This window comes from Lepus europaeus, unplaced genomic scaffold (assembly GCF_033115175.1).
Source record: "Lepus europaeus isolate LE1 unplaced genomic scaffold, mLepTim1.pri SCAFFOLD_32, whole genome shotgun sequence".
Lineage (NCBI taxonomy): Eukaryota > Metazoa > Chordata > Mammalia > Lagomorpha > Leporidae > Lepus > Lepus europaeus.
The window spans coordinates 1421304-1440249 of NW_026909196.1; positions in this window are offsets into that span (position 1 = coordinate 1421304).

Consider the following 18946-nt stretch of genomic DNA (forward strand, 5'->3'; position numbering starts at 1 on the left):
TCCCTAGAAAATATGAATGTGTAGAGCTGGTGTCTCCATGTGGAAACAATTAGTGTTTCACAGCAGAAAATTAAATTTTCCCTGATAAAGACCATTCAAAAAAATAAAGTCCTGGGACAATATCAGGAATACACAAACACAGAGGCTTTCACGATATTTCAGATTGGGTTAGGCAAAGGACAACCAGATATTTCTGGTTTCAACCAGTCATAAACGGACAAACTTGTGTGGAATTCGTATGCAATGGACCAAGAAAATCACAGTAAAAATGGTTTTGGAGAAAAGCAAAGTCTTTTCGTTAGGCAAGTGCATAAAATGTAATCTATACAAATATAAATATCATGTTTGTTTTCCGCAGTTCCCATTGCTTTCTCCCTAGAAAATATGAATGTGTGGAGCTGGTGTCCCCATGTGGAACAAATTAGTGTTTCTACGGTACCAAATTAAATGTTCCCTGATAAAAAACATTCAAAACACTAAAGTCCATCGATAATATCCAGAAAACACAAACACAGAAGCTGTAGCAATATCTGGGATTGTGTTAGCCTTAATAAAACCGGATATTTCCGGTTTCATCCAGTCATATCCGGACAAACTGGTGTGTAATTCGTATGCAATGTTCCAAGAAAATCACAGTACAAATGGTTTTGGAGAAAAGCAAAGTCTTTCATTAGGAAAGTGCATAAAATGTCATCTATACAAACAGAAATATCATGTTTGTTTGCTGCAGTTCCTCTAGCTTTCTCCCTAGTAAATACGAATGTGTAGAGCTGGTGTCTCCATGTGGAACCAATTAGTGTTTCTACGGTACAAAAATAAATGTTCCCTGTTAAAAACATTCAAAACAATAAGTCCATCGATAATACCCAGAAAACAAAACACAGAGGCTGTAGCAATATCTGGGATTGAGTTAGCTAGAAGAGAACCGGATATTTCTGGCTTCAGACAGTCATAATCCAAAGAAACTGGTGTGGAATTCGTATGCAGTGGACCGAAAAAATCACAGTACATATGGTTTTGGAGAAAAGCAAAGTTTTTTCATTAGGTAGTGTATAAAATGTAATCTATACAAACAGAAATATCATGTTTGTTTGCCGCAGTTCCTCTAGCTTTCTCCCTAGAAAATTCGAATGTGTAGAGCTGGTGTCGCCATGATGAACCAATTAGTGTTTCTATGGTACAAAAATAAATGTTCCCTGATAAAAACATTCAATACAATAAAGTCCATCGATAATATCCAGAAAACACAAACACAGATGCTTTCAGAATATTTCGGATTGAGTTAGCCAAAACAAAACCGTATATTTCTGTTTCATCAGGTCTTATACGGACAAACTGGTGTGGAATTCATATGCAATGGACTGAGAAAATCACAGTACAAATGGTTTTGGAGAAAATCAAAGTCTTTTCGTTAGGCAAGTGCATAAAATCTCAAAGATGCAAACAGAAATGTCAAGTTTGTTTGCTGCAGTTCCTCTAGATTTTTCCCTGGAAAATACGAATGTGTAGAGCTGGTGTCCCCATGATGAACGAATTAGTGTTTCAACGGTACAAAATTAAATCTCCCTGATAAAAAGCATAAAAAACAATAAAGTCTGTGGATAATATTAGGAATACACAAACACAGAGGCTGTAGCAATATCTGGGATTCAGTTAGCCAACACATAACCAGATAATTCCGGTTTCATCCAGTCATTTCCGGACAAACTGGTGTGGAATTCCTATGCAGTGGACCGAGAAAATCACAGTAAAAATGGTTTTGGAGAAAAGCAAAGTCTTTTCGTTAGGCAAGTGCATAAAATGTCATCGACACAAACAGAAATATCATGTTTGTTTGTCGCAATTCCTCTAGCATTCTCCGTAGAAAAGACGAACGTGTAGAGCTGGTGTCTCCATGTGGAAACAATTAGTGTTTCAACGGTACAAAATTAAATGCTCCCTGATAAAAAGCATTCAAAACAATAAAGTCTGTGGATAATATCAGGAATACAAACACAGAGGCGATAACATATCTGGGATTGAGTTAGCCAAAACAAAACCGGATATTTCTGGTTTCATGCAGTCATATCCGGACAAACTGGTGTGGAATTCGTATGCAATGGACTGAGAAAATCACAGTAAAAATGGTTTTGGAGAAAAGCAAAGTCTTTTCGTTAGGCAAGTGCATAAAATGTCATCGATACAAACAGAAATATCATGTTACTTTGCCGCAGTTCCTCTAGCTTTCTCCCTAGAAAATACGAATGTGTAGAGCTGGTGTCTCCATGTGTAGCCATAATGTTTCCAAGAACAAAATTAAATGTTTCCTGATAAAAGACATTCAAAACAATGAATTCTGTGGATAATATCAGGAATAAACAAACACAGAGGCTGTAGCAATACCTGGGATTCAGTTAGCGAACACATAACAGGATAATTCCGGTTTCATCCTGTCATATCCGGACAAACTGGTGTGGAATTCGTATGCAGTGGACCGAGAAAATCACAGTACAAACGGTTTTGGAGAAAAGCAAAGTCTTTTCCTAGGGAAGTGCATAAAATGTCATCTAGACAAACAGAAATACCATGTTTGTTTGCCGCAGTTCTTCTAGGTTTCCCCCTGGAGAATACGAATGTGTAGAGCTGGTGTCCCATGTGGAACCAATTAGTGTTTCCATGAATAAAATTAAATGTTCCCTGAAAAAAACATTGAAAATATAAAGTCCATGCATAATATCAGGAATACACAAACACAGAGGCTTTCACAATATTTCGGATTGAGTTAGCCAAATTACAACCGGATATTTCTCTTTCATCCAGTCATATCGAGACAAAGTGGTGTGGAATTCATATGTAATGGACCGAGAAAGTCACAGTAAAAATAGTTTTGGAGAAAAGCAAAGACTTTTCATTAGGCAAGTAGATAAAATGTCATCTATACAAACATAAATATCCTGCTTGTTTGTCGCAGTTCCTCTAGCATTCTCCCTAGAAAATACAAATATTTAGAGCTGGTGTTTCCATGTGCAACCAATTCGTGTTTCCAAGCACAAATTTAAATGTTCCCTGGTAAAAAAAAATTTAAAACAATAATGTCCATGGAAAATATCAGAAATACACAAACACAGAGGCTGTAGTAATATCTGGGATTGAGTTAGCCAAAACACAACCGGATATTTCCGGTTTCATCTAGTCACATCCTGCCAAACTGGTGTGGAATTCGTATGCAATGGACCGAGAAAATCACAGTAAAATCGTTTTGGAGAAAAGCAACATATTTTCGTTAGGCAAGTGCATCAAATGTAATCTATACTAACAGAAATATCATTTGTGTTTCCCGCAGTTCCTCCAGCTTTCTCCTTAGAAAATATGAATGTGTTGAGATTGTCCCCATGTGGAACCAATTAGTGTTTCAATGGTACAAAATTAAATGTTTCCTGGTAAAAATATACAAAACAATAAATTCCATCGATAATATCCAGAAACACAAACAGAGAGGCTTTCACAATATTTCGGATTGAGTTAGCCAAAACACAACTGGATATTTCTGGTTTCATCCAGTCATATCGGGAAAAAGTGGTGTGCAATTCGTATGCAATGGACCGAGAAAATCACAGTACAAATGGTTTTAGAGAAAAGCAAACTCTTTTCATTAGGAAAGTAGATAAAATGTCATCTATACAAACATAAATATCCTGCTTGTTTGTCGCAGTTCCTCTAGCATTCTCCCTAGAAAATACTAATATGTAGAGCTGGTGTCTCCATGTGCAACCAATTAGTGTTTCCAAGCACAAAATTAAAAGTTCCCTGAAAAAAAAAACATTGAAAAATATAAAGCCATGCATAATATAAGGAATACACAAACACAGAGGCTTTCACAATATTTCAGATTGAGTTAGCCAAAACACAATCAGATATTTCTGTTTTCATCCAGTCATATCTGGACAAACTGGTGTGGAATTCGTATGCAATGGACTGAGAAAATCAACGTACAAATGGTTTTGGAGAAAAGCAAAGTCTTCCGATAGGCAAGTGCATAACATGTCATCTATACAAACAGAAATATCATGTTTGTCTGCCGCAGTTCCTCTAGCTTTCTCCCTAGAAAATACGAATGTGTAGAGCTGGTGTCCCCATGATGAACCAATTAGCGTTTCTACGGTAGAAAATTAAATGTTCCCTGATAAAAAACATTCAAAACTATAAAGTCTGTGGATAATATCAGGAATACACAACACAGAGGCTGTAGCAATATCTAGGATTGAGTTATGCAAAAAAACCCGGATATTTCCAGTTTCATGCAGTTATATCTGGACAAACTGGTGTGGAATTCGTATGCAATGGAACGAGAAAATCACAGTACAAATGGTTTTAGAGAAAAGCAAAGTCTTTTTGTTAGGCAATTGCATAAAATGTCATCTATAGAAACAGAAATACCATGTTTGTTTGCCGCAGTTATTCTAGGTTTGTCCCTGGAAAATACTATTGTGTAGAGCTGGTGTCTCCATGTGGAACCAATTAGTGTTTTCAAGCACAAAATTAAATGTTCCCTGAAAAAAACATTGAAAAATAAAAAGTCCATGCATAATATCAGGAATACACAAACACAGAGGCTTTCACTATATTTCGGATTGAGTTAGCCAAAAAAAACCCGGATATTTCCGGTTTCATCCAGTCATATCCAGACAAAGTTGTGTGGAATTCATATGCAATGGACAGAGAAATTCACAGTACAAATGGTTTTGGAGAAAAGCAAATTCATTTTGTTACGCAAGTGCATAAAATGTCATCTATACAAACAGAAAAATCATGCTGGTTTGTCGCAGTTCCTGTAGCATTCTCCCTAGAAAATACAAATATGTAGAGCTGGTGTCTGCATGTGCAACTAATTAGTGTTTCCAAGCACGAAATTAAATGTTCCCTGATGAAAAACATTAAAAACAATGTAGTCCATGAATAATATCAGAAATACACAAACAAAGAGGCTGTAGTAATATCTGGGATTGAGTTAGCCAAAACCAAACCGGAAATTTCTGGTTTCATCCAGTCATATTCAGCCACGTGGTGTGGAATTCATATGCAATGGACCGAGAAATTCTCAGTAAAAATGGTTTTGGAGAAAAGCATCGTATTTTCGTGAGGCAACGCATAAAATGTAATCTATACAAACAGTAATATCATATTTGTTTGCCGCAGTTCCTCTAGCTTTTTCCTTAGAAAATGTGAATGTGTTGAGCTTGTCACCATGTGGAACCAATTAGTGTTTCAATGGTACAAAATTAAGTGTTCCCTGATAAAAATATACAGAACAATAAATTCCATCTACAATTTCCCAAAACACAAACACAGAGGCTGTAGAAATATTTTGGATTGAGTTAGCCAAAACACAACCGGATATTTCTGCTTTCATCCAGTAATATCCGGACAAACTGGTGTGGAATTCATATGCAATGGAATGAGAAAATCACAGTAAAAATGGCTTTGGAGAAGAGCAAAGTTTTTACGTTAGGCAAGTGCATAAAATGTCATCGATACAAACAGAAATATCATGTTTGTTTGCTGCAGTTCCTGTAGCTTTCTCCCTAGAAAATACGAATGTGTGGAGCTGGTGTTCCCATGATGAACCAATTAGTGTTTTAACGGTACAAAATGAAATTTTCCCTGATAAAAATATTCAAAACAATAAAGTCCATCGATAATATTCAGAAAACACAAACACAGAGGCTGTAGAAATATTTCGGATTGAGTTATCCAAAAGACAACAGAATATTTCTGGTTTCAGCCAGTCATATCCGGACAAAGTGGTGTGGAATTCGTATGCAATGGACCGAGGAAATCGCAGTACAAATGGTTTTGGAGAAAAGCAAAGTCTTTTCGTTAGGCAATTGCATAAAATGTCATCTATACAAACAGAAATATCATGCTTGTTTGCAACGGTTCCTCTAGCTATCTCCCTAGAAAATACGAATGTGTAGAGCTGGTGTCCCCATGATGAACCAACTAGTGTTTCAACGGTACAAAATTAAATGTTCCCTGATAAAAACACTCAAAACAATATAGTCTGAGGATAGTAGCCAGAAAACACAAACAGAGAGGCTTTCACAATATTTCGGATTCAGTTAGCCAAAACACAACCAGATATTTCCAGTTTCATCCAGTCATATCCGGACAAAGTGGTGTGGAATTCGTATGCAATGGACAGAGAAAATCACAGTAAAAATGCTTTTGGAGAAAAGCAAAGTCTTTTTGTTAGCAAGTGCATAAAATGTTCTTCTAGCTTTCTCCTTAGAAAATACGAATCTGTAGAGCTGGTGTCTCCATGTGGAATCAATTAGTGTTTCCAAGCACAAAATTAAATGTTCCCTGAAAAAAAAACATTCAAAAAAATAAAGTGCATGGATAATATCAGGAATACACAAACATAGACTATGTAGCAATATCTGGGATTGAGTTAGACAAAACAAAACCGGATTTTCTGGTTTCATCCAGTCATATACGGACAAACTGGTGTGGAATTCGTATGCAATGGACCGAGAAAATCACAGTAAAAATGGTTTAGGAGAAAAGCAAAGTCTTGCCGCCGTTCCTCTAGTTATCTACCTAGCAAATAAGAATATGTAGAGCTGGTGTCTCCATTTGGAACGAATTAAGGTAGCCAAGCTCAAAATAAAATGTCCTCCGATAAAAAATATTCAAAACAATAAAGTCTGTTGATAATATGCAGTAAACACAAACACAGAGACTTTCACATATTTCGGATTGAGTTAGCCAAAACACAACCGGATATTTCCGGTTTCATCCAGTCATATCCGGACAAACTGGTGTGGAATTCGTATGCAATGGACCGAGATAATAACAGTAAAAATGGTTTGGAGAATAGCAAAGTCTTTTCGTTAGGCAAGTGCATAAAATATCATTTAGACAACCAAAAATATCATATTTGTTTGCCGCAGTTCATCTAGCTTTCTCCCTAGAAAATATGAATGTGTAGAGCTGGTGTCCCCATGATGAACCAATTAGTGTTTAAACGGTACAAAATTAAATATTCTCTGATAAAAACATTCAAAACAATAAAGTCCATCGTTAATATCCACAAACACAAACATAAATATCCTGCTTGTTTGTCGCAGTTCCTCTAGCATTCTCCCTAGAAAATACAAATATGTAGAGCTGTGTCTCCATGTGCAACCAATTAGTGTTTCCAAGCACAAAATTAAAAGTTCCCTGAAAAAAAAAAACATTGAAAAATATAAATCCATGCATAATATAAGGAATACACAAACACAGAGGCTTTCACAATATTTAGGATTGAGTTAGCCAAAACACAACCGGATATTTCTGGTTTCATCCAGTGATATCCGGAAAAACTGGTGTGGAATTCGTATGCAGTGGACCACGAAAATCACAGAAAAATGGTTTTGGAGAAAAGCAAAGTATTTTCGTTAGGCAAGTGCATGAAATATCATCTATACTAACAAAATATCATGTTTAATTGTGGCAGTTCCTCTAGCTTCATCCCTAGAATATTTGAATATGTCCAGCTGGTGTCTCCATGTGGAACCAATTACTGTATCCAAGCTCAAAAAAAATATTTTCCTATAAAAAATATTCAAAACAATAAAGTCCATGCATAATATCAGGGATACACAAACACAGAGGCGGTAGCAATATTTCGGATTGAGTTAGTTAAATCTCAACTGGATATTTATGGTTTCAACCAGTCATACCCAGACAAACTGGTTTGGAATTCCTATCCAATGGACCAAGAAAATCACAGTAAAAATGGTTTTGCAGAAAAGCAAAGTCTTTTCCTTAGGCAAGTGCAAAAAATGTCATCTAGACAAACAGAAGTATCATCTTTGTTTGCCAGAGTTCCTCTAGCTTTCTCCCTAGTAAATACGAATGTGTAGAGGTAGTGTCTCCATGTGGAAACAATTAGTGTTTCAAGGGTACAAAATAAAATGTTCCCTGATAAAAAAAAAACATTCAAAAAAATAAAGTACGTTGATAATATCCGGAAAACACAAACACAGAGGCTGTAGCAATATCTGGGATTGAGTTAGCCCAAATGAAACCGGATATTTCCAGATTCATCCAGTCATATCCGGACAAAATCATGTCGAATTCGTCCGCAATAGACCGAGAAAATCACAGTACAAATGGTTTTGGAGAAACACAAAGTCTTTTCGTTAGGCAAGTGCATAAAATGTCATCTATACAAACAGAAATATCATGTTTGTTTGCCGCAGTTCCTCTAGCTTTCTCCCTAAAAAATACAAATGTGTAGAGGTGGTGTCTCCATGTGGAACCAATTAGTGTTTCCATGCACAAAATTAAATGTTACCTTAAAAAAACATTCAAAAAAATAAAGTCCTTCGATGATATCAGGAATACACAAAGACAGTAGCTGTAGCAATATTTCGGATTGAGTTAGCCAAAACGCAACCAGATATTTCTGGTTTCATCCAGTCATATCTGGACAAAGTGATTTGGAATTCATATCCAATGGACCGAGAAAATCACAGTAAAAATGGTTTTGGAAAAAAGCAAAGTCTTTTCGTTAGGCAAGTGCATAATATGTCAAATATAGAAACAGAAATATCATGATTGTTTGCCACAGTTCCTCTAGCTTTCTCCGTAGAAAATACGAATTTGTGGAGCTGGTGTCTCCATGTGGAAACAATTAGTGTTTCAACGGTACAAAATTAAATGTTCCCTGTTAAAAAACATTCAAAACATTAAAGTTCGTTGATAATATCAGGAAAACACAAACACAGAGGCTGTAGAAATATCTGGGATTGAGTTAGCCAAAACAAAACCGGATTTTTCCGGTTTCATCCAGTTATATCCGGAGAAACTGGTGTGGAATTCATATGCAATGGATCGAGAAAATCACACTACAAATGGTTTTGGAGAAAGGCAAAGTCTTTTTGTTAGGCAAGTGCAAAAAATGTCATCTATACAAACAGAAATATCATGTTTGTTTGCCGCAGTTCCTCTAGCTTTCTCCCTGGAAAATAAGAATGTGTAGAGCTGGTGTCCCCATGTGGAACCAATAAGTGTTTCCAACCACAAAATTAAATGTTCCCTGAAAAAAAAACATTGAAAAATATAAAATCCACGCATAATATCAGGAATACACAAACACAGAGGCTTTCACAATATTTCGGATTGAGTTAGCCAAAAGAAACCCGGATATTTCCGGTTTCATCCAGTCATATCCGGACAAAGTTCTTTTGAATTCGTATGCAATAGACCGAGAAAATCCCACAGTACAAATGCTTTTGGAGGAAAGAAACAATTAGTGTTTCAACGATACAAAATTAAATGTTCCCTGATAAAAACATTCAAAACAATAAAGTCCATCGATAATATCCAGAAAACACAAACACAGAGACTGTAGCAATATTTTGTATTGACTTAGCCAAAATACAATCCGATATTTCTGGTTTCATCCAGTCATATCCGGACAAACTGGTGTGGAATTCTTATGCAATCGACTGAGAAATTCACAGTAAAAATTTTTTTGGAGAAAAGCAAAGTCTTTTTGTAAGTGAAGTAGATAAAATATCATCGATACAAACAGAAATATCATGTTTGTTTGTCGCAGTTCCTCTAGCATTCTACCTAGAAAATACGAATGTGTAGAGCTGGCGTCTCCATTTGGAACCAATTAGTGTTTCCAAGCACAAAATTAAATGTTCCCTGATAAAAACATTCAAAACAATAATTCCATGGATAATATCAAGAAAACACAAACACAGAGGCTGTAGCAATATCTGGGATTGAGTTAGCCAAAACACAACTAGATATTTCTATTTTCATCCAGTGATATCCGGTCAAACTGGTAGGGAATTCCTATGCAATGGACTTAGAAAATCATAGTAAAAATGGTTCTGGAGAAAAGCAAAGTCTTTTCGTTAGGCAAGTGCATAAAATGTCATCTATACAAACAGAAATATCATGTTTGTTTGCCGCAGTTCCTCTAGCTTTCTCCCTGGAAAATAAGAATGTGTAGAGCTGGTTACTCCATGTGGAACCAATTAGTGATTACAAGCACAAAATGAAATGTTCCCTGATAAAAAACAATCAAACAATAAAGTGCATGGATAATATCCAGAAAACACAAATACAGAGGCTGTAGCAATACTGGGATTGAGTTAGCCAAAACAAACCCGGGTATTTCCGGTTTCATCCAGTTGTATCAGGTAAACTGGTGTGGAATTCGTATGCAATTAACGGAGAAAATCACAGTACAAATAGTTTTGGAGAAAAGCAAACTCTGTTCGTTAGCCAAGTGCATAACATGTCATCGATACATACAGAAATATCATGTTTGTTTGCCGCAGTTCCTCTAGCTTTCTCCCTAGAAAATACGAATGTGCAGAGCTGGTGTCTCCATGTGGAAACAATTAGTGTTTTGCAGCACAAAATTAAATGTTCCCTGGTAAAAAATATTCAAAACAATAAAGTCCGTTGATAAAATCAGGAATACACATACACAGAGGCTGTAGCAATATCTGGGATAGAGTTAGCCATAATAAAAGTGGATATTTCCCGTTACATCCAGTCATATTCGGACAAGGTGGTGTGGAATTCGTATGCAATGGACCGAGAAAATCACAGTAAAAATGGTTTTGGAGAATAGCAAAGTCTTTTCGTTAGGCAAGTGCATAAAATGTCATCTATACAAACAGAAATATCATGTTTGTTTGCCGCAGTTCCTCTAGCTTTTTCCCTAGAAAATACGAATGTGTAGAGCTGGTGTCCCCATGATGAACCAATTAGTATTTCTACGGTACAAAATTAAATATTCCCTGATAATAAGTATTCAAAACAATAAAGTCCGTGGATAATATCAGGAATACACAAACACAGAGGCTGTGGTAATATTGGGATTGAGTTAGCCAAAGCAAAACCGGATAATTCTGTTTTCATCCAGTCATAACCGGACAAAGTGGTGTGCAATTCGTATGCAATGAACCAAAAAAATCACAGTAAAATGGTTTTGGAGAAAAGGAAAGTCTTTTCGTTAGGCAAGTGCATTAAATGTCATCTATACAAACAGAAATATCATGTTTGTTTGCCACAGTTCCTCTAGCTTTATCCCTAGAATATACGAATGATTAGAACTGGTGTCTCCATTGGAAACAATTAGTGATTCAAAGCACAAAATTAAATGTTCCCTGATAAAAAACATTCAAAACAACAAAGTCCATCGAGAATATCCAGAAAACACAAACACAGAGGCTTTCACAATGTTTCGGACTGAGTTAGCCAAACCTCATCCGGATATTTCTGGTTTCATCCAGTCATATGCAGATAAACTGGTGTGGAATTCCTATGAAGTGTACCGAGGAAATTACAGAAAAATGTTTTTGGAGAACAGCAGAATCTCACAATATTTTGCATTGAGTTAGCCAAACACAACCGGATTTTCCGGTTTCATGCAGTCATACCCGGACAAAGTGGTGGGGAATTCGTAAGTAATGGACCGAGATATTCACAGTACAAATGGTTTTGGAGAAAAGCAAAGTTTTTCGTTAGCAAGTGCATAAAATGTCATCTATACAAACAGAAACATCATGTTTCCTTGCCGCAGTTCCTCTAGCTTTCTCCTTAGAATATACGAAGGTGTAGAGCTGGTGTCTCCATGTGGAACCAATTACTGTTTCTATAACAAAATTAAATGTTCCCCGAAAAAAATTTGGAAACAATAAACTCCGTTGATAATATCAGGAATACACAAACACAGAGGCTGTAGCAATATCTGTGATTGAGTTAGCCAAACCACCACCGGATATTTCTGGTTTCATCCAGTCACATCCGGACAAACTGGTGTGGAATTCGTATGCAATGGACCGACACAATCACAGTAATAATATTTTGGAGAAAAGCAATGTATTTTGCTTTGGAAAGTGCATAAAATGTCATTGAGAGAAACAGAAATGTCATGTCTGTTTGCCACAGTTCCTGTAGCTTTCTCTCTAGAAAATATAAATGTGCAGAGCTGGTGTCTCCATATGGAACCAATTAGTGTTTCCAAGCACAAAGTTAAATGTTCCCTGATAAAAAACATTCAAAACAATAAAGTCCGCGGATAATATCAGGAATACACAAACACAGAGGTTGTAGCAATATCTGGGATTGAGTTAGCAAATACAAATCCGGATATTTCCGGTTTCATCCAGTCACATACAGACAAACTGATGTGGAAATCTTATGCAATGAACTGAGAAAATCACAGTAAAAGTGGTTTGGAGAAAAGCAAAGTCTTTTCGTTTGGCAAGTGCATAAAATGTCATCTATACAAACAGAAATATCATGTTTGTTTGCAGCAGTTCATCTTGCTTTCTCCTTAGAAAATACAAATATGTAGAGCTGGTGCCTAATGTGGAACCTATTAGTGTTTGCAAGAACAAAATTAAATGTTCCCCTAAAAAAATTCAAAATAATAAAGTCCATCGATAGTATCAGGAATACATTAACACAGAGCCTGTAGCAATATCTGGGATTGAGTTAGCCAGAACAAAACCAGATATTCCCGGTTTCATCCAGTCATATCTGGACAAACTGGTGTGGAATTCGTATGCAATGGATCGAGAAAATTACAGTAAAAATGGATTTGGAGAATAGCAAAGTCTTTTCCTTAGGCAAGTGCATGAAATCTCATAGATACAAACAGAAATATCATGTTTGTTTGCCGCAGTTCCTCTAGCATTTTCCCTAGAAAATACGAATGTGTAGAGCTGGTGTCCCCATGATGAACCAATTAGTGTTTCTACTATACAAAATTAAATGTTCCCTGAAAAAACATTCAAAACAATATAGTCCATGGATAATATCCAGAAAACATCAACACAGAATCTCACAATATTTCGCATTGAGTTAGCCAAACACAACCGGATACTTCTGGTTTCTTCCAGTCATATCCGGACAAACTGGTGTGGAATTGTATGCAATGAACTGAAAAAATCACAGTAAAAATGGTTTTGGAGAAAAGCAAAGTCGTTTCGTTAGGCAAGTGCATAAAATGTCATCTATACAAACAGAAATATCATGTTTGTTTGCTGCAGTTCCACTAGCTTTCTCCCTAGAAAATAGGAATGTGTAGAGCTGGTGTCTCCATGTGGAACCATTTAGTGATTCCAAGCGCAAAATTAAATTTTCCCTGATAAAAAACATTCAAAACAATAAAGCCCATGGATAATATCAGGAATACACAAACACAGAGTCTATAGTAATATCTGGGAATGAGTTAGCCAAAACAAAAGCGGGTATATCTGCATTCATCCAGTCATATCCGGACAAACTTGTGTGGAATTCGAATGTAATCGACCAAGAAAATCACAGTAAAAATGATTTTGGAGAATAGCGAAGTCTTTTCCTTAGGCAAGTGCATAAAATGTCATCCACACAAGCAGAAATATAATGTTTGTTTGTCGTTCTTCCTCTAGCTTTCTCCCTAGAAAATACGAATGTGTAGAGCTGGTGTCTCCATGTGGAAACAATTAGTGATTCCAAGCACAAAATTAAATGTTCCCCTAAAAAAAACATTCAAAACAATAAAGTTCATGGATAATATCAGGAATACACAAACACAGAGGCTGTAGCAATATCTGGGGTTGAGTCAGCCAAAACAATACTGGATATTTCCGCATTTATCCAGTCATATCAGGACATACTGTTGTGGAATTCGTATGCAATGGACCGAGAAAATCATAGTAAAAATAGTTTTGGAAAATAGCAAAGTCTTTTCCTTAGGCAAATAAATAAAATGTAATCTATACAAACAGAAATACCATGTTTGTTTGCCACAGTTCGTCTAGCTTTCTCCCTAGAAAATACGAATATTTTCAGCTGGTGTCTCTATGTGGAACCAATTACTGTATCCAAGCTCAAAATAAAATGTTCCCCGATAAAAGCATTAAAAACAATATAGTCCGTGGATAATATCCAGAAAAAACAAAAACAGAGGCTTGAGCAATATTTGGGATTGAGTTAGCCAAAACAAAACTGCATATTTCCCGTTTCACCAGTCATATCCAGACAAACTTGTGTGGAATTCGTATGCATTCGACCGAGAAAATCACAGTAAAATTAGTTTTCGAGAAAAGCAAAGTCTTTTCATTAGGCAAGTGCATAAAATGTCATCTAGACAAACAGAAATATCATGTTTGTTTGCCGCAGTTCCTCTAGCTGTCTCCCTAGAAAATACGAATGTGTAGAGCTGGTGTCTCCATGTGGAACCAATTAGTGATCCAACCACAAAATTAAATGTTCCCTGATAAAAAACATTCAAAAAAATTAAGTCCGTGGATATTATCAGGAATACACAAGCACAGAGGCTGTAGCAATATCTGGGATTGATTTAACCAAAACAAAACTGGATATTTACGGTTTCATCCAGTCATATCCGGTAAACTGGTGTGGAATTCGTATGCAATGGACCGAGAAAATGACAGTACAAATGGTATTAGAGAAAAGCAAAGTCTTTTCATTAGGAAAGTGCATAAAATCTCATATATACAAACAGAAATATGATGTTTGTTTGCCGCAGTTGCTCTAGCTTTCTCCCTGGAAAATGCGAATGTGTAGAGCTGGTGCTCCCATGATGAACCGATTAATGTTTCAATGGTACAAAATTAAATGTTCCCTGATAAAAATATTCCATACAATAAAGTCCACCGATAACTCCAGAAAACACAAACACAGAGGCTTTCACAATATTTCGGATTGAGTTAGCCAAAACACAACCGGATATTTCTGTTTTACTCCAGTCATATCCAGACAAACTGGTGTGGAATTCGTATGCAATGGACCGAGAAAATCACAGCAAAAATGGTTTTGGAGAAAAGAAACGTCTTTTCATTGGGCAAGTGCGTAAAATGTCATCTATACAAACAGAAATATCATGTTTGTTTCCGCAGTTCCTCTAGCTTTCTCCCTATAAAATACGAATATGTTCAGTTGGTGTCTCCTTGTGGAAACAATTAATCTATCCAAGCTCAAAATAAAATGTTCCCCGATAAAAAATAATTCAAAAAAGTCCGTTGATAATATCCAGAAAACAGAAACATAGAGGCTTTCACAATATTTCGGATTGAGTTAGCCAAAACACAACGGGATATTTCTGGTTTCATCCAGTCATATCCGGACAAACTGGTGTGGAATTCGTATGCAATGAACCAAAAAATCACAGTACAAATGGTTTTGGAGAAAAGCAAAGTCTTTTCGTTAGGCAAGTGCCTAAAATGTCATCTGTACAAATAGAAATATCATGTTTGTTTGCCGCAGTTCCTCTAGCTGTCTCCCTAGAAAATACGAAAGTGTAGAGCTGGTGTCTCCATGTGGAACCAATTAGTGATCCAACCACAAAATTAAATGTTCCCTGATAAAAAACATTCAAAAAAATTAAGTCCGTCGATAATATCAGGAATACACAAACACAGAGGCTGTAGCAATATCTGGGGTTGAGTTAGCCAAAACAAAACCGGATATTTACGGTTTCATCCAGTCATATCCGGTAAACTGGTGTAGAATTCGTATGCAATGCACCGAGATATTCACAGTAAAAATGGTTTTGGAGAAAAGCAAAGTCTTTTCGTTAGGCAAGTGCATAAAATGCCATCTATACAAACAGAAATATCATGTTTATTTGCCGCAGTTCCTCTAGCAGTCTCCCTAGAAAATATGAATATGTTCAGCTGGTGTCTCCATGTGGAACCAATTACTGTATCCAAGCTCAAAATAAAATGTTCCCGGAAAAAAAAAAACATTCAAAACAATAAAGTCCGTTGATAATATCCAGAAAAAACAAACACAGAGGCTGGAGCAATATCGAAGATTGAGTTATCCTAAACAAAACTGGATATTTCCGGTTTCATCCAGCCATATCCGAACAAACTGGTGTGGAATTCGTATGCAATGGACCGAGTAAATCACAGTAAAAATAGTTTTGGAGAATAGCAAAGTCTTTTCATTAGGCAAGTGCATAAAATGCCATCTATACAAACAGAAATATCATGTTTATTTGCCGCAGTTCCTCTAGCAGTCTCCCTAGAAAAAAGGAATGTGTAGAGCTGGTGTCCCCATGATGAACCAATTAGTGATTCAATGGCACAAAATTAAATATTCCCTGATAAAAAACATTAAAAACAATAAAGTCCATCGATAATATCCAGAAAACACAAACACAGAGGCTTTCACAATATTTCGGATTGGGTTAGCCAAACCACAACCGGATATTTCTGTTTTCTCCAGTAATATCCGGACAAACTGGTGTGGAATTCGTATGCAATTGACCAAAAAAATCACAGTAAAAATGGTTTTGGAGAAAAGCAAAGTCTTTTCGTTAGGCAAGTGCATAAAATCTCATCTATACAAACGGAAATATCATGTTTGTTTGCCACAGTTCCTCTAGCCTTCTCCCTAGAAAATACGAATATGTTCAGTTGGTGTCTCCATGTGGAACCGATTACTGTATCCAAGCTCAAAAGAAAATATTCCCCGATGATATATTCAAAACAATAAAGTCCTTTGAAAATATGCAGAAAAAGTAACAAAAACAGAGGCTGGTGCAATATTTGGGATTGAGTTAGCCAAAAAAAAAAAAAACAGATATTTCCGGTTTCATCCAGTCATATCCGGACAAACTGGTGCGGAATTCATATGCAATGGACCGAGATATTCACAGTAAAAATGGTTTTGGAGAAGAGCAAAGTCTTTTTGTTAGACAAGTGCATAAAATGTCATGTATACAAACAGAAATATCATGTTTGTTTCCGCAGGTCCTCTAGCTTTCTCCCTATAAAATACGAATATGTTAGGTTGGTGTCTCATTGTGGAAACAATTACTGTATCCAAGCTCAAAATAAAATGTTCCCCGATAAAAAAATATTCAAAAAAGTCCGTGGATAATATTCAGAAAACAGAAACATAGAGGCTTTCACAATATTTCGGAGTGAGTTAGCCAAAACACAAACGGATATTTCTGGTTTCATCCTGTCATATCCGGACAAAATGGTGTGGAATTCGTATGCAATGAACCAAAAAATCACAGTACAAATGGTTTTGGAAAAAAGCAAAGGCTTTTCGTTAGGCAAGTGCCTAAAATGTCATCTGTACAAACAGAAATATCATGTTTGTTTGCCGCAGTTCCTCTAGCTGTCTCCCTAGAAAATACGAATGTGTAGAGCTGGTGTCTCCATGTGGAACCAATTAGTGATCCAACCACAAAATTAAATGTTCCCTGCTAAAAAACATTCAAAAAAATTAAGTCCGTGGATATTATCAGGAATACACAAGCACAGAGGCTGTAGCAATATCTTGGATTGAGTTAGCCAAAACAAAACCGGATACTTACGGTTTAATCCAGTCATTTCCGGTAAACTGGTGTAGAATTTGTATGCAATGCACCGAGATATTCACAGTAAAAATGGTTTTGGAGAAAAGCAAAGTCTTTTCGTTAGGCAAGTGCATAAAATGTCATTGATACAAACAGAAATATCATGTTTGTGTGCCACAGTTCCTCTAGCTTTCTCCCAAGAAAATACGAATATGTTCAGCTGGTGTCTCCATGTGGAACCAATTACTGTATCCAAGCTCAAAATAAAATGTTCCCGGAAAAAAAAACATTCAAAACAATAAAGTCCGTTGATAATATCCAGAAAAAACAAACACAGAGGCTTTCACAATATTTCGGATTGAGTTAGCCAAAATACAACCGGATATTTCTGTTTTACTCCAGTAATATCCGGACAAACTGGTGTGGAATTCGTATGCAATTGACCAAAAAAATCACAGTAAAAATGGTTTTGGAGAAAAGCAAAGTCTTTTCGTTAGGCAAGTGCATAAAATGTCATCTATACAAATAGAAATATCATGTTGTGTGCCGCAGTTCCTCTAGATTTCTCCCTAGAAAATGCGAATATGTACAGCTGGTGTCTCCATTTGGAACCAGTTACTGTATCCAAGCTCAAAATAAAATGTTTCCTAATAAAAAAAATCAAAAAAATAAAGTCCTTTGATAATATTCAGAAAACACAAACACAGAGGCTTTCACAATATTTCGCATGGAGTTAGGCATAACACAACCGGATATTTCTGTTTTCATCCAGTCATATCCGGACAAAATGGTGTAGAATTCATATGCAATGAACCAAAAAATCACAATAAAAATGGTTCTGGAGAAAAGCAAAGTCTTTTCGTTAGGCAAGTGCATAAAATGTCATCTATACAAACAGAAATATCATGTTTCTTTGCTGCAGTTCCTTTAGCTCTGTCCCTAGAAAATACGAATGTGTAGATCTGGTGTCTCCATGTGGAACAAATTAGTGATTTCAAGCAAAAAATTAAAAGTTCCCTATAAAAAGCATTCAAAACAATAAAGTCCGTGGATAATATCAGGATTACACAAACACAGAGGCTGTAGGAATATCTGCGAATGGGTTAGCGAAAACACAACCGGATATTTCCGGTTTCATCCAGTCATATCCGGTAAACTGGTGTGGAATTCGTATGCAATGGACAGAGAAAAAGACAGTAAAAATGGTTTTGGAGAAAAGCAAAGTCTTTTCATTAGGCAAGTGCATAAAATGTCATCGACACAAACAGAAATATCATGTTTCTTTGCCGCAGTTCCACTAGCTTTTCCTTAGAAAATACGAATGTGTAGAACTGGTGTCTCCATGTGGAAACAATTACTGTATCCAAGCACAAATTTAAATATTCACTGATAAAAAACATTCAAAAAACAATAAAGTCCATCGATAATATCAAGAAAACGCAAACACAGAGGCTTTCACAATATTTCGGGTTCAGTTAGCCAAAACAAATCCGGGTATTTCTGTTTTCATCCAGTCATATCCGGACAAAGTGGTGTGGAATTCGTATGCAATGGACCAAGAAAATCACAGTACAAATGGTTTTGGAGAAAAGCAAAGTCTTTTTGTTAGGTAAGTTCATA